The sequence below is a fragment of the Phyllostomus discolor genome, chromosome 10 (assembly GCF_004126475.2).
Source record: "Phyllostomus discolor isolate MPI-MPIP mPhyDis1 chromosome 10, mPhyDis1.pri.v3, whole genome shotgun sequence".
Classification (NCBI taxonomy): Eukaryota; Metazoa; Chordata; class Mammalia; order Chiroptera; family Phyllostomidae; genus Phyllostomus; species Phyllostomus discolor.
The window spans coordinates 53,143,060-53,159,585 of NC_040912.2; the positions used below are offsets into that span (position 1 = coordinate 53,143,060).

General features: G+C 37.9%; 1 protein-coding gene and 1 pseudogene across 1 annotated transcript in view; one reads left to right on the forward strand and one right to left on the reverse strand.

The window, feature by feature from the left end:
• The first annotated feature begins 740 nt into the window (after window positions 1-740).
• Window positions 741-16,526, forward strand: part of RALA (RAS like proto-oncogene A) — a 97,067-nt gene continuing 81,281 nt past the window's right edge. The window contains exon 1 of the mRNA XM_028525635.2: window positions 741-983. The gene's annotated coding sequence lies outside the window, so the exon portion shown is untranslated. The remainder of the gene's footprint in view (window positions 984-16,526) is intronic.
• On the reverse strand, window positions 6,607-7,100 carry LOC114507977 (annotated as a pseudogene).

Here is a 16,526-nt window from a genome sequence, read left to right on the forward strand (position 1 = left end):
ACAAATGTTAGGCAAATGATCTATTGCGAACCTGTGTAATGATTTAAACAAAGCAACTGATTTTGTGGAACTACTTCTAACTCAGGCTACCAAATCACGGGATAGGGCCGCAGGATGAACTCGGGGCCACACTACACCTGCAGTGTCTTAAGAGGCTCCAGTCCCTTCATAATAGGCTCTGGACCTTCCAAGGAGGCGACTAGTCACAGCAGTTCGATGTGAGGTCCGAGGCAACCACCGAGACCCTCTAGCCTGAGCAGGCGACTGACCCATCTCCTAGAATTCTGCCAGCGACGAGGCACGCCGAAGGCTCCACTCCAGAAAACCGCGGCCGCAGAAGGCAGCAGCCTCCACCTTAGGTCGCCCCCAGGAGAAGGAGCTGCTCCCTAGAAGCAAGATGGCGTCCTTGGGTCTCCCTCCTTTCCCCAAGAACCCCGTTTTAGTCCCCAGAAGAGAGACAAGGACGTTGCGGCGCCGACGACGAGGTCTGGGGAAACTCCACGAGGCCGTAGTCACTACCGGGTTCCTGGGACGTGATTTCCTCTAAGATTGGGACCTAACGTTAGGACCGCCCGAACAAAAAACAGAGACAGCCAGCAACCTACAAAAGGTAGACGCTGGATAGCCCCACCCTCCCTACCTTTGTTCTTCAGCTGGGGTCCCCCAGACTCAGAGCTACGCCCCAAAACAGGAAGTCCCTCCCCCGCCGGCCTGCCCCGCTCTCCAGCGCCCCGGAAGTGCTCTACGGTTGCTGCTGCAGAGCAGCCCCGAGGAGGGTGGAACTCCTGTGAGCGGGGCGTACCGAGTTCGCCTCCTCCCCATCTTCCTCCTCCTCCCCTTCCCAGGCTCCGCCGCAACCCGTCGGATTCCTCTCTGTATCTCCCGGCGAGGAGCCTTCCGGTCAGGGGCTGTGGACTCATCGCTCAAGCCAGCTAGCGCGGGTTTCCGGTGCCCGCGGGGCGGTGGACTCGTGTGCGGTGCAGGTGAGCGATGGAGGGCTGGGGTGGGGGGCCGCTCGAGGCCCACCTGCTGGGCTTGCTAGGGGGATTTCACGCCCCACGTTCTGCCCGGGGACGAGCCTGGGATGGAATCCGGGCGCCGTGCTCGCTGCTGGGAGGGCGAATGCATCTCCGAGGGCAGGCGACTGAGGCGAGGTTCCCCGCACCCGGCACTCCTTCCAAGTTGGCCCCGTCGGCTAGTCACCCCATCTCTGGCCCTACTCTCGGGAGACCCCTCCTGGGCGGTGCCCGCGACCCCGCTGCCGAAGTCCCAGCGCCTCATTCCGCCCCTTTCCCCTCCTTCCTTCTCTTTCGACTATTTGGCTGTTGTACAGCAGTTGCTTTTCAGAGGCATCTCCATCAGGGTTTTGTGTCAGTTAAAGGAATAGCTTTTTCAGACTGAAGTCGTTAGATTTTCCGCACTGAACTGGGCTTCTTGCACAAGTTTGACACATATTCGGGTAATCCAGCCCCTAAAACCAGCTCCCGAAGAGGAGAATATAGGTATTTTGACTGAGGGGCGTTTTCTCTGTAGTCCGTTCCTAAAGGTTTTCCAGAAGTGGAAGGTGTGATTTGTATGCATTAGTCTGGTATATGTGTGTAAGTGGGCGGCGGCGATCTCGCAGTATTGTTTTAAGGTTTAAGGAGAATTAAGGAGTTAACTGGCCTTTGCTTTGGAAACCAGAATGTCCAGGCTTGTGGGAGCTCATCCAGGTATCATGGAAGTTGTGTGAGAACTCCAGTGCCACGCCCTACGTGTCGCGCCGAAAAACACCTAATTTACAAAGTGTGTTTGGTGGTGGTGGCGGGGAACCTTTATAAAATAGGTGTTATAAGTTAATTCCTGTTCTGAAAGTAAATCACAACTTTAATCATGTTCCAAAAATTGGGTAACAAATTTCTTTAGTGAACTCACAGAAGGCATTCATTCATTTTAGCTTAGGTTTATTCATCTATTTAATCTTATTAGTTTATGTTTTTCTATCTTTATTAATACTGTTACTGTAAAATAACTCTGACTCTAAAACATTATTTTTAGACTTTGAATTTCTTCAGTGCAGAAGCCATGTCTTACTCATCTGTGTTTTGAGGTAATGTGGCCTAGAACATAGAAGTTATTCATTACTTTCTTTTTTAAAAAAAATTATTTGTTGCTTTTTAGAGAGAGAAAGGTGAGGGGAGAGAAACATCGGTTTGTTGTTCCACTTTTTTATGGATTCATTGATTGCTTCTTGTATGTGCCCTGACCAAAGATGGACCCCGTGACCTTCCTGTATTGGGATGACCCTCTTAACCAACTGAGCTACTGGGGCTAGGGCCATTCATTCATTTCTTCATTGAATGAGTGAAAGTGTAGGTGAGCTCACAGTTGCCTTCCAGGAGTCATTTTATTGGGCTAGAGTTTTTTTGTTTGTATTTTTATTCCAGTTTCCTGACACATGCAGACTTTGTTTTTTAGCATGGTCAAAGAACATTTTAAGAAGAATTCTTTGCTGTCCTTGCAAAACTCTCATTCCCTGAGAGGTTAAAATTATATTTGGGGCATTGTGTCTGCGTATTATAATAATTTGTATAGTGTTAAAGGTTTACTACTTGAACATGTTTGTTCAAGGTTATCAAGTAGTGATTTAACTGGTGATAGTAGGTTTAAGTTTGGGTTGAGTTACCACTGTTTAGAAAATGAGGTGAATCACCAAAGTGCTTGTGGTGGCTCATTTTCCCCATGGATACGTGAAATCCTATGGCATCCGATATGACCTTGGCGTAATTTACCAATAGCTATGTTCATATTTCTTTTCAGAGACCCAGATGCTGTTCTCTAGAGTGTCTGCTGAGTGTGCAGTCATCTGTATTGTCTATTTTGAAGCAATTCTTCATACAACACTTTCTTCACAGGACCTTCAGGGGAAAAGGGCTAATTATAGGAAAATCTTGTCTACCATTTGTTGGGGAGGACAATTTTTATCTATAGATAGTTGGGTTATTTTCACTTCAGGGAGATCCAGATAGAGAAGTGCTGATACCTTCTTTCCTTTACAAATATTTGGTGGTGGTCTGCGCTGGTTTTCCAAGCTTAGCTTCTACAGAAGGTAAATAAATGTACCAGAATCATTTCTTGTGTATGTATATTCAGTGTAATATGTACTGGTAGTCTTTACTAGTGAGGTGGCAAGGAAAACCACTTTAAAAATACTAGAAAAAGAGGCTGTTAATGAGAAAAATGATTGATTTTACAGAAGTAAAATATGGTTTCCACTCTTTTACAAAATGTTTTAATTCTTAGACATCTAAGGAGAGGAAAGCCTGCAATTTCTTACCTCATTGACATTACCACTATAGAGAGGTCAGATTTCTCTTTTTGAATTCATCAACCCTCCTGATAACAACAGTCTTTATACATTGCCTGCCTAGCCCTTTGATAAAAGCTTTGCTTATATTATTTCTAATCTCAATAATGCCTCTGTAAGAGAGGTATTCCTACACTTTACAAAGTGAAATTATTTGCAGGTGTCTAGGCAGCTAGTGTGGAACAGAGTCTGGATTTGAAAGTAAAGATTCTGAGTTTGTTATTACAGTTAATCCTAAAAGGCTGAGGAAAATGAGATTCTGATCTCAGCACTTGGTCCTGTGGGGGCTGGGGTTGCTAGTAACTTTAGCCAGGTGGTGGCCCAAGGCAGCAGCCACTTTTCTGTTTATCTCCATTGTGCCTATAAACACAACTTTCTATGTGTGTGGTGATGAAAAAAGTGGTTGGGCATTGTTCGTATAAATATTGTGGGAAAAGAGTATTAGGAACTCAACTCCGGTGTTTGATCACTGCTTTTTACCTCTGAAGTATCAGTATTTGAGATTTGACAGGACTTTTGAAAACCTACTTGTAGTAACCTTTCCTGAAGGGGTATTGGTTTATCTGTCACTAACTGAGATGGGAGAGAGGTTATGGGGAATTGGGAAGAACGATAAAAGAAGCTAAGGTGTACTGGGTCTGTTTTTACCATTTCATACCATATATCATTTTCTCTTTGGGTTTAATATGGAGGCTGAAAGAGTAAGATTCTTGTAAGGTCTAATTGCTATTTGGTGCTGGAAAAATTCTCTTCACTCTTTCTAAACCTGTGCAGTTTTTGATTGATTTGATTTATTGATTTTAGAGAGAGACGAAGAAAGAGAGAGAAACATCAATTATTGTTCTACTTATGTATTCATTGCTTGTTTCTTGTATGTGCCCTGTCTGGGAATCAAACCCTCAGCCTTGATGTATCAAAAAACACTTTTGAATGGGCTTAGTTCAGACAGATGTGTTCTACTCTTGTTCTTTTCCTTTAACTACATAGCTCTATGTAAAAAACAACTCATTATCAAGCCCTCAGTAGTAACAGTTATCCTGTGTTTTCTTTTTAGCTCTAAGACACTTTATTGCACTCATTAGGATTTCTTTGTAATATAGAAAAAAAGTGAAATTAAAGCTCTGAGTTTTTAAAAGACTTGAGAGTAAATTTTACAAGAGAATTTGTACTTTTGATTTAAATGTACATGGAGGTGAGGACTTAATTCTTCAATGTCCAGAAGGTAGTCTGTATAAGCCAAAAAAGCAAATTTCCATAAAATACTATAATACTATTCTTTAAAAATTTTTTATTGTATTTTTTATTTATTCCCATTATGACCTCTTTGACCTCTACCCTTCCCCCACAATCACCACACTGTTGTATATGTCTATATTCCTGCACCTCCCAACCTGACCCCCCAGAGCTATATCAGTCTGCTATCTATGAGTCTCTATTTTGCTTGTTCAGTTTGTTCATTAGATTCCACATATGAATGAAGTCGTATGATATTTGTCTTTCTGACTGGCTTATTTCACTTAGCATAATGTTCTCCTGGTCTGTCTACACTGTGGCAAAAGGAAAAATTTTCTTTTCTTTTTTTTTTGTGACTGAGTAGTAGTCCATTGTGTAATTTACCATAGTTATATCCACTTATCTACTAGCAGACACTTGGACTGCTTCCAAATCTTGGCTATTGTAGTAACACTGCACTGAACACAGGGGTGCTTATATACTTTAGAATTAGTGTTTCAGGTTTCTTTGAATAAATTCCCAGAAGTGGAGTCACTGTGTCATAAAGCAGTTCCATTTTTAATTTTTTGAGGTAACTCCATACTACTTTCTACAGTGTCTGCACCAATTTGTATTCCCACCAACAGTGCAAAAGGGTTCCATTTTCTCCACATCCTCCCCAGCACTTGCTGTTTATTGATAATAGCCATTCTGACAGGTGTGAGGTGATATTTAATTGTGGTTTTCATTTGCATTTCTCTGAGGATTAGTGACATTGAGCATATTTTCATATGTCTATTAACTATCTGTATGTCCTCTTCGCAGAGTGTCCATTCAGGTCCTTTGCCCATTTTTAATTGGATTTTTGTGTGTGTGTGTGTGTGTGTTGAGTTTTATAAGTTTTTTTATAAATTTTGAATATTAACCCCTTACAGATATATCAGTGAATATGTTCTCCCATTCAGTGGGTTGTCTTTGATTTTGTTGATGGTTTCCTTTGCTGTGCAAAACCTTTTTAGTTTGATGTAGTCTCTTTTATTTTTTCTTTTGTTAACCTTGTCTGAGGTGGTAAATCAGAAAAAAAATATTGCTATGAGCAGTGTCCAAGATTTTGCTGCCTATGTTTTCTTCTAGGATATTTATGGTTTCAAGTCTAATATTTCAGTTTATTCATTTTGAATTTCTTTTGTGTGATGTCTAAGGTCATTTTTCTGGACTTAGATAATTTTCCCAATACTGTCTTTAACCCATTGTATGTATTTGCTTCCTCTGTCAAATATTAAAATTGACTGTAAAGGTGTGGGTTTATTTCTGCGCTCTCTATTCTGTTCCATTGATCTTTGTGTCTGTTTTTATATAATACTATTCTCAAAGGCTTTCACAGCTAGAGTCCTATATGAGATACAGTAGGTATAACCCTCGACACACATAATCTCTTTGAAATGTGGGACCTAGTTTCATTGCTAAATTCACTTACTGAAGCCAAATATCAGGGTTTGACAGTATCACCTTGAAGAATAAAACAGCAAGATTATGAAATGATTTCTCCCAACTGCATTGTGAAGGTGAGGCAAAGATCCCAGATTTTCACAAAAACCATGATTGTGGTTATCTAAACCACAAGGTCTCTTGCTTCTCTGTTCTTAAGCAGTTGAGTAGCTAGCACAGTAATGCATTGAAATAGAGCTTTCCACACCACGGAGTGATTGCAAATGCTTTGGTTCAGCTGCTCTGTCTAGATCTACACGGGATTACTGCAGCAACCTTTTAGCCTCTGTTTGCTCCCTGCTACCATCTCCTCCCCTTCTATTCTCCACACTTGGTTAGAGCGGTCATCATACTGCCCTGCTTAAAACCTTTTGCAGCTCCTTCTTGCCCATTAATAAAATAAAATCCAAACTCCTTTTATCTTTACTTACTTACCTTTTTTTTCTTTAAGTTCTCCAGCATTTATTTTTGGGGGAAAGGAATGGATTTTGAGGAGGAAGTACATGGAGCAAGTACATGGAGCAGAGAGGTACGGAATAGAAAACAAATACAAATGTAAGCTGTTTTGCTAATTGTTTTATAACCACAACAAATGAGTACAGAGAATGCCCTGTACAAATTAACGCAATGAAGGTTCAAGATCAAGGTGTTCCTTTAGGCAAGACTGAAGATTTCAGTCTCTGGTATTTGGAATTTAGGCTGCAATCCTTGTTTTTGGGTGGATCACTGAGGGTGTGGTACCGCCCACTTTCAAACCAGATTTGAACAGAAGAATGACCACTTGACCCAGGTAGAAGTAGATGAAGTGTTTGGATTCATGTCACGTAACTGCCGAAGTTCCTCCCCACAATTCAGTGCCAGGTGGGTTTATACTTCTTGTCAAACTCCTTATTAATATGGGCCACAATATCCTTCTCTATGTTGTATTTCTCCAATATAACATAGGAGAAGCTTTCTCCTAAGTAGCACATTCCACGGAGTCCTGTTGCATTTCCTCCAGCATATCGACATTTTTATTCACCACCTTTAGGTCGCACATGGTTTCGGTCACACACGGTTACAGTGCAGCAGATGCTGGCCGACTGCAACAGTTTTCTGGGGGAGGGGCTGGTGAAGTTCACACCTAGAGGGAGAAGCCATTGCTACTAAAGCTGTGGCACATCTCTATCCTTACTTTCATATAGAGAACCTTCAAAACCTGTTCCTTCCTTAACCTCATAGCCTCATCTTTTTTTCTCCTTCCAGGATATTAGTTCCCATAATACCAAGCTTCTGGAATCTACTATTTTTCTCAGTCCCCCATTTCCTCTTCCTGTAATTATAGCCACTTCTTCCCCTAGTCTAGTATACTCTTACTGGTACTTCAGAACACAAGTTAAGTTATATGTCTCCAAAAAGTGTATCTTGATTATATTCTTTCTCTTAACATTCTTCTGCAGAAAGAAACAAAACAAATGAAAAGCAACTCTCAAGACTGGGCTAGTTGCTCTTCTTATGTGCTACCATAAAGTATATTACAGCTCTTAGTATATTATGGACAGTGTCTTCATGTGCCTATTGTAAATTTTGTTAACCACAATCCACTGTAACCTTATAACTACATACACATACACTCTTAAAAAAATCTTCACAGGCCTTTATCAAAACTCAGACTTTCTCAGTTTGTGGCAGCCTTGTTATGTCAGCTGTTTTTTCACAGCATCCCTAGGTCAAAAGAAACACATAACAGTTTAATTTCTTAAGTAGTTAGGTCCAAACAACTTAATATGTATTTATGCCCTAATAATTTTGAAGCTACTTGAAAAAACTGATAAATTAAATAACTTTCATTTAAACTGCAGAGTACTCCATTGTATGTATTGTGGTTTATTCAACCATTCTTCTATGCTTGGACATTTAAGTATTTTTCTATATTTTTCTATTACAGATGATGTTATAATGAATAACTTTGCATACCATGTGTGTTTTTGTATTGTTGGAGATATATCTTCAAGATAAATGCATGTATGAGATTTATTAGACATTGCCAAATTCCTCTCCATATGCAGTTACTTGTACTATTTTGAATTCTAGCAGTAGGGTATAGGAGTGTCACAGTCTTGGTGCTCTCCTTCCCAGGAGCACGCCCCACCTTTCCTTTCCCTTCCCACACTTTGGCCTTCCTCTCTCCTATGCTCCAGGGGCCGTTCTTTGCCTCTGTGATTTGTTTCCTTAGCCCATTTCTTCTGTGGCTCACTTTTACTACCTCTGTAACTTTCTAAATAAACTTACTTATAATTTGAGTTCCTGGCTTTGAATTTTTGTTTGTTTTTTGTTTGTTTTTTGCCAAACTCAAGAACTGAGGTCCATAATACATCATCTGCATATTGTATTGTGCTCATCACCCACGTTTTCTCCTTCCAGCACCATTTATCCCCCCATACCCTATATTTTTTGTATTATAGAAGAACAAAAAAGGAAAAAAATAAAAAGAAAATAAGAAAGCAAAGGGGGGGGAAGTGCCACAGTCTGACCAACAGAGTATGTTGCCATGCTCTTATTTCTGCCACTCTCATGAGTGAGAAATGGTGTCCTGGTGTAGTTGAAATTTGTATTCCTCTTGGTACCAGTGAATTGAACTTTTTGTGTGTGTTTAAGGACCATTTCTTAACATTTTAAAATTGTGTGTTTCATATTGTCTATTTTCTAAATAATTTTTGGTCTTTATTTCCTCATATTTTTTAAGTTCTTTATATTTAAGAATATTAGCCATCTAATTTTGACATATGTTGCAAATATTTTGCCCACTCGTCCTTTGGCATTGCTTACAGTGGATTGTTTTTGTTTTTGCTATGCAAAAGTTTGTTTTTAAGTAGCCAAATATATTCATGTTAAATTTATCACATCTGGATTTTTAGTTATAATTAGAAAGCCTTTCCCTACCAGGTTATAGAGGAATTCATCTATGCTTTCTTCTAGTGCTAATAGAGTTTCATTTTTTTCACAGTTCTCTGATCCATTTGGAGTATATTTTGGTATGTGGTGTGAGAATGCATCTAATTTTATCTTTTTTCATATGATTATCCAGTTGTCCAATGCCATTTCTTTAAAAAACAAAAAAACCCTTTCCCCCTTAGTCATATAAAAGATTTCTATATGTAGTTCAGTGTATTTTATTCTGTTGGATTGTCTGGCTATTCATGTACCAGTTACCACACTCTTAATCATAGAGGCTTTATAGTATGATTTACTATCTGGTAGGACTAATCTGCCATTTTAGCTCCTTTTCTTCAGTGTTTTTACTGCTAATCTTGCATATTTTATCTTTTCATATGAACTTTAGCATCAGTTTGTCTAAGTCTGTTAAAAAGCTCATTTTTATTGGAACCACATCAAACTTATGATTTAACTTAGAACTGATATATGGATGGTGTTGAGACAACTTAGAGTAAGTGATGTCTTTTCATTTTCTTAAATCTTCATATAAGTTTTGAACACTTAGGTTTATTCATAAGAATTTTATTATTTGTTGTACTATTACAGAGTTTTCTAACCATTCTATCTTTTAACTGGTTATTATTCATATATATCAATATTAGCTAATTTCTGGAGATTTACTGCTACCTTGCTGAATCCTTATTCTTTGAGTTACTTAAATCATTGCTTCTCTTAGATCTAGATATACTGTAAGGTCACCTGTAGATAGAAATTTTATCCTTTTCTTTTCCAATACTTATGACTCTCATTGTTTATCTTATCTAATTGCATTGATTAATATCTCCAGAACAATGCGAAATAGCAGTATTACATGTTTTCAATAGATATGTTGATTGCTTTATTATATTTTCTCTGTGGATATACAAAGATGTATAATTGTATGTTAATTTAGCTAGGGATGTGCCTTTCTTAGACTGCAGTCCTTCATTATCTATATTAAGAGATGCTTAATGAGATGGATGTGGTAAGAGGCAGGAAAGGCTTAGTTCTTTGGTGGGCAGCAACAAAGTACAAGCAAGGTTAGAACTGCTCCATGGTTTCCCAGTTTATGCAGCCAGTCCTGAATTTTGTTCCTGTTTCTCCACACATCTTTTTTATTATAACAGTCCCAGTGGTAATGATTTCTGTTTTTTATCTGCTGGTGTACTGTGTCTAAGCTGTACTATGTGTTTGAAGTAATGCTTCATCTTAGCATATCCTGGGTTTTTCTTAGACATTTTAGTTCAAGGTTCACTTCTAAGAATTCTTTCTTTCTTTGTTTCATAAATACACTTTACTAATTATTCGCATGTTTAAGTTCTCACACTACATTTTTTTCAAGCTGGTGGACACTGACAAATTGTTTCTCCCACAGAACTATAACCACACATTCCCAGTTGAACTAACATTAATAAATATCACCATTTTATCAATTATATAATAAAACAAATTATCAAGTATACAAATCTTAAGTTACACAGCTTAAAAGGCATATAAAATACTAGATTTCTGCTCAGTTCATTGGCAGAACCCTCCTCCTCCTCCATCTTCTTCCTTCTTTCCTCCTCTCCTCTTTCCTTTTTTGGAAGAGAAGGTGAGAAGGGAAATAAAACCACACTTGAAAACAAAAATAAGTTGGTAAACAATTCAGAGTGTATGAAAAGAAATATAGGAATTTCAGAATTTTTATGATTAAGAATTGTTTTAGCTACAACAAAGCATCTCTACCTTTACCTTTAAAAAATATTTACTAAAGAGCATACTCTGGTGTTCCACACAAGACAAAGGCAGCATTTTACTAAAAGTACTTAATAGCCCCCTCATTCTTTCCTCAGGCTCTCTCTAAAGAATGTATTTTTTATTTTGAAAATTATGAATGTTTCTTTATATTTGAACTTCCAAGTGAACCTTTCTTTTGAATCTGACGATTTCTGTTTACACTGGTTTGTCTGATGAGTTTCAAGCTGTTAAAACTTTAAATTGTTAAAAGCATGTATTACATATTGTGGCATAGCAAGTAGTAAGACAAAACACCTGTTCGCCTGTTAGTGTAAGTGAAGGGAAATTATAATGAACACTGACAATGTTTTGAAGAATTGTTAGTGCGTTATTGACTACAAAATGAGGAACTCCAATTATGGATGGACAAGAGTAACCAAAATGATGCTAGGTTCAATACAGTGTTTCTATTCTTACTCTTACCAGCAAGGTATAAGAAACGAAATTTTAAAAAATTGAAACCTAGCACTTTTGTGTACATGATGTCAGTTGTTCTTTATATCAGCCAAGAGACATAAGTGGGATGAGTGCTCTTTATTGACCGTCATATCCATACCTATACCCATACCCATACCTATATCCATATCCATACCCATAACTTAAGATTTCAGCACCTTCATCTTGAACATGCCCATAACTTAAGATTTCAGCACAAACTCATAACTATGTTGCTTTGTCTTAAATTATTTCAAAAAGTATTTGTTAGCAATAGCGTTTTCACAAAACTTCAGTTTGCTAAGTTTCTGCATAATTATTTTTAGTTCCTATTTGTTCCCTCTGTTATTTTCTCTATGTTATCATATAGACCAGCGATTAAGGTCTTCAAACATCAATTATGTACCTTTTTCTGAAATGCACAGAGAATTGCTTTGGTTGTTCCTTTTCCATTTGGTTATGTTTTAAAATAAGAGTTCACTCCCTACCCCCAACACTGAATTTTGAAACATTTCAATCCTACAAAAAACTTTGAGTTGTATATTAAATGCCTTTATTCACCAATTACCAATAATTGTTTTGCCACATTTGCTTTGTCTAAGTATAAATGCTGTATTTTCCTAAGTTATTTGAAAGAAGGTTGGAGACATGAGAATTTATCTTTGTGTAATTCAGCTTGCATCTTCAAAAATTAATGGCATACTCCTGTATAACCATAATACTATTATAACACCTAAGAAAATGCCTAGGAGTGGATTGCTTCATTGGGTGGTTTGTTTGTATATTCTTTAAAATTTTTTATTTTATTTTATTTTTTCTTTTTCAATTTTTTGTTTTGTTTCTTTAATTTTTTGCCTTTTAATTTATTTTTAATTGCTTATTTATTTGGATGGTATATTTATGTTTAACCTTTTAAGAAAGTGCCAGACTGAACTGGAGAGCATTATGCTAAGTGAAATGAGCCAGGCAATGAAAGACAAATACCATATGATCTCACCTATAAGTGGAACCTAATCAACAAAACAAACAAGCAAGCAAAAATACAACCAGAGATGTTGAAATAAAGAACAAACTGACAGTAACCAGCGGGGAGCCGGCGGGGATAATGGGGGAAAGAAGAGGAAGGATCTTCAAGGAACATGTATGAAGGACCTGTGGACAAAGCCAAGGGGGGATAGGATTGAGGGTAGGAGGTGGAGTTCAATGGAGTGGGGGAGAGTGATGGGGGGGGAATGGAGACAACTGTACTTGAACAACAATAAAAAAAAGAAAGTGCCAAACTGTTTTCCAAAGTGCACATTTTGGATTCCCAGCAGTGATGTTTGAAGGTTCCAGTTTCTCTGCATCTCTACCAACAGTTGTATCATCATTGTCATCGTCATTGTAATTCTGGTGAGTATAAAATGGTATCTCATTGTGGTTTTAATTTTCATTACCTTAATGACTGATGGTGTTTGAGCATCTTTTCATGTGCTTATTAGCCATTCACATATTTTCTTTAGCAAAATGTCTACTTAAATCTTTTGCCTATTTTTTAAAAACTGGGTTTTCTCCTCATTATTGAGTCAAAAGAGTTCTTTGTGTGTTCTGGATACAAGTTCTTTGCAGAGTGCTATGCATTTTATTATGATGATGTTAACCATGAACCATGCTTAATTTTTCTAATTTGCCATGGTTCTTTTTGTGGGGTTTGGAATAATAGCTAAATTTCTGTTCTTAATTCTTCCAAATGCCTAGCACTGAAGCAGACTCAATAGTTTATGGCAGTGGTAGTCACCTTCCTCTTTATTCTGCAATTAAGCAGTGAGAAACTATTCCTTTCTCAACCACAAGAAGCAAATAGAAATATATTGTAGGTATTAGGACCCTTTAACAGTTGCAAAAGCCAGAAATCCAATTTTGCCTACCTTAAGCAAAACAAAATTTTGCTATTTTTTCTTTCCCTTCCTCGGCTCTGCTACTTTCTTCTGACAGATTCTTCATGTAGTAGTCATCTTCGTCTCCAGATTTCAGTTCTTCTCCAAACAGCAGGAAGAGCCAGCCAATCTTCTTCATTAGCCCTACCAGAAGAGCCCAAGAAATGGAGTATTCTGGGTGCTCTGAGTCTCTTGCTCTGCTTTTGAGTAAGGTGGAACAACTTGATTTATAGTCCTGTTATAATGCAGTATGGAGCCCGGCTAGTGTGGCTCAGTTGGTGGGCGTCATCCTGCAAACAGAAGGGTCACTGGTTCGATTCCTGGTCAGGGCACCTGGCTGGGTTGCAGGTCAGTTTCAGTTCCCAACTGGGACATGTACACAAGGCAGCTAATCGATGGTTCTCTCTCATATCCATGTTTCTCTCCATTTTTTTCTCCCTTGCTTCTCCTCTTTCTAAAATAAATAATAATAATAAAGAGAGGAGGTTCCCTATAGAGGAAGAGGTACTATCCAGACAGATACTATGTCCACTTCTTTAGGAATATTGTGCTAGGGGTGTTGTGTCTTTTTTTGTCCACTTTTATGAGAGTAAACCAAAAGTAATTAATAGAAGGTTAATATAGGGTGGAGCAAAAGTAGGTTTACAGTTGTTTATATGGAAAAGAATGCCATAACAAAAAATAATACAAGAATAAACTGTTTTTGCATACTTACAACTGTAAACCTACTCTTGGAAAAATCATGTTTGTTACCTGATAATTTGTTACATAATTATCAAATTATCATTGTTAATGTAGTTTGTCAGCCCTTTACCTCTATGGGAGGTGGGAAGAGGTATATAGAATGCTTTAGGTTAAACCAAAGATCACATGAGTTTGCTTAAATAAGAAAAAGTGCTACTAGTAAAGGCTAATTTTCATTTCTCTTGAACATTCCTTTATTTCTCTGAATGGGGGTATACCAACTGTCTTGACTTCCTACATTCCTGCAGATTGCTGAAATCAATTTTTTTTTATAATTAGTTTCCTTCCTCTCTTCTTTCATTTACTTGGACTTTTAAACTCTGTCAGTGTCCATATTTTATATGATTCATCTTTGAAATGATTTTTTAAAGTAAGGATAGTTCCCAGTTCGTTTTTATAACGTTGGGTATATGATGTGTATGCTGATGGTAATGACACTGTTGCTGTAATTGTAATTTTCCTGCTCAAAAGAGCAATAATTTTTATAACCTGAAGTGTTCCTTATCCAAACTCTTAATAGACAGATATAGCTGATATATAAATATTGTCATGAAATTGAACCAGTAACTTTGGATACCTTGTGGCATTTGAGTTGCTTCCATACTCTTTCAGTACTCTTAAGCATTTATTTTCAGTGAGAAAATTATATGTGAAAATAAAAATTCTGGTTTTGGATTATGTATATAAAATGCATCATCTCTCATGTAGTTAGAATGGTCCTTAAAAGGTCATCTAGTATATTCTTCCACCCTTTACAAAAATCTCAAAATTACCCAACCACTAGCCATTGCTTAAACACTTGTAATGATTTTATGTAAATTTGCATCGTTTTTTTTGATATCTTAATTTAAAAGTCTATCCTTGTTTTAAACTGAAGTCTCTTGTCCTTTGACTTCTCTTTGTTCCCAATTTGCTCTCTGGAGAAACACTTAGTATATGAACATATTTTTGAGTATTTGTCAAATGATGCATTCACTGACAAAATTTAGAGTAGTCATTTTATCTACATCTTTTTTCTTTTTTTAATTTTATTTTAATCATTGTTCAAATACAGTTTTCTCCCTTTTACCCCCAATCCAGCCCCCCTCCCAAAACTCCCACTTCCCTCCCATTAACACCCTCCCCCTAGTTTTTGTCCATGAGTCCTTTAAGTTTTTTCCCATGAACCCTTCCCAATGTCCCCTGAAATTCCCTCCACTCTTCCCTGTGGTCACTGTCAGCCTGTCCTCTATTTCAGTGTCTTTGGTTATGTTTTGCTTGTTTCTTTGTTTTATTATTTAGGTTCCTGTTAAAGGTGAGATCATATGGTATTTGTCATTCACTGCCTGACTTGTTTCCCTTAGCATGATGTTTTCCAGCTCCATCCACGCTGTTGCAAAGGGTAGGAGCTCCTTCTTTCTTTCTCCTGCGTAGAATTCCATTGTGTAAATGTACCATAGTTTTTTGATCCATTCATTTACTGATGGGCATCTTGGTTGCTTCCAGCATCTAGCTATTGTAAATTGTGCTGCTATGAACATTGTGATGCATAGGTTTTTTTGGATTGGTGTTTTAGTATTCTTAGGATAGAGTCCCAGCAGTGGAATCTCAGGGCCAAAAGGCAGATCCATTTTTAGTTTTCTGAGGAAGTTCCATACTGCTTTCCATAGTGGTTGTACCAGTCTGCAGTCCCACCAACATTGCACTAGGGAACCCTTTTCTCCACAGCCTCTCCAACACATGTTGTTTGTTGCATTGTTTATGATGGCCATTCTGACTGGTGTGAAGTGGTATCTCATTGTGATTTTAATTTACATCTCTCTGATAGCTAGCGATATTGAACATCATTTCATGTGTCTTTGGATTTTCTGTATGTCCTCCTTGGAGAAGTGTCTGTTCAAGTCCTTTGCCCATTTTTTAACTGGGTTACTTGTCTTCTTAGAGTGTAGTCATGTAAATTCTTTATATATTTTGGAGATTAAACCCTTCTATGAGGTATCATTGGCAAATATGTTTTCCCATATTTTTTCTTTACTGTTTTCTTTAGCTGTGCAGAAGCTTTTAATTTTAATGAGGTCCCGTTTGTTTATTCTTTCCTTTATGTCCCTTGCTCTAGGAGACAAGTCAGTAAAAAAGTTTCTGTGTGAAATATCTGAGATTTTCCTACCTACGTTCTCCTCTAGGACTTTAATGGTGTCACGTTTTATATTTAAGTCTTTATCCACCTTGAATTTATTTTTGTATGTGGTGTAAGTTGGTGTTCAAGTTTCATTTTTTTGCACGTGGCTGTCCAGTTCTCCCAACACCATTTGTTGAAGAGGCTATTTTTACCCCATTTTATGTTGCTGCCTCCTTTGTAAAGTATTAATTGACCATAGAGACTTGGGTTTATTTCTGGGCTCTCTATTCTGTTCCATTGGTTCCATCTGTTCCATGTGCCTGTTTTTATGCCAGTACCAGGCTGTTTTGATTACAGTGGCCTTGTAGTATAGTTTAGTGTCGGGTATTGTGATCCCTCCTACTTTACTCTTCTTTCTCAAAATTGCAGCAGCTATTCGGGGTCGTTTATGATTCCATATAAATTTTTGAAGTGTTTGTTTTGTGTCTGTGAAATATGCCGTTGGTACTCTAATAGGTATTGCATTGAATGTGTAAATTGCTTTGGGTAGTGT